The sequence below is a fragment of the Lygodium microphyllum genome, chromosome 24, assembly GCF_053477565.2.
Source record: "Lygodium microphyllum isolate KBCC chromosome 24, Lygodium_microphyllum_v1.1.10, whole genome shotgun sequence".
Taxonomy (NCBI): domain Eukaryota; kingdom Viridiplantae; phylum Streptophyta; class Polypodiopsida; order Schizaeales; family Lygodiaceae; genus Lygodium; species Lygodium microphyllum.
The window spans coordinates 53,696,167-53,696,668 of record NC_141158.1 but is presented as its reverse complement, the minus strand read 5'-3'; positions in this window follow the sequence as shown (position 1 = coordinate 53,696,668).

The following is a 502-nucleotide window of genomic DNA, read 5'->3' as shown; positions in this document are numbered from 1 at the left end:
TTTGTGCCTTTGGGGAAGCACTACGGAAGGTTTGAACCCACACAACCATCATACTCAACCCACACACAATCAATAAGCTTTGGGGTTTGACACGGACAGAGAAAGGCCTGCAATAGTGAAAGTTGTCATCATCAAGCAGCTCAGCAGTGGCAGACAAGCCTGGGGAATGAGCCGCTGGTTGGTATGGATCTAGAAGGGCTAAAGGAGCTTTTTCTTGGGTTGATTCTTGAAGGAGAGAGGTGGGGCGTCTATACATGCAAAATCCAGATATGGTACGTCTTATACGGGTGGCAAGCGAATGCTGTTATTTGTCAGTAGTAGTACTCATGAGCGCTGTCAAGGATTATTGTCCAAGTACGCCGACAGCAATTAGAATGGGATTCGGGAGACAACAAAAGCCTGAAGGACGATCTGTCTGCTGAGTGCTGATGGAGAGAGCATGAATGTGGGGTCTGCCAACCGACCCTTAATAAGAATGCGTCCCAACCACTTCACATCTCAA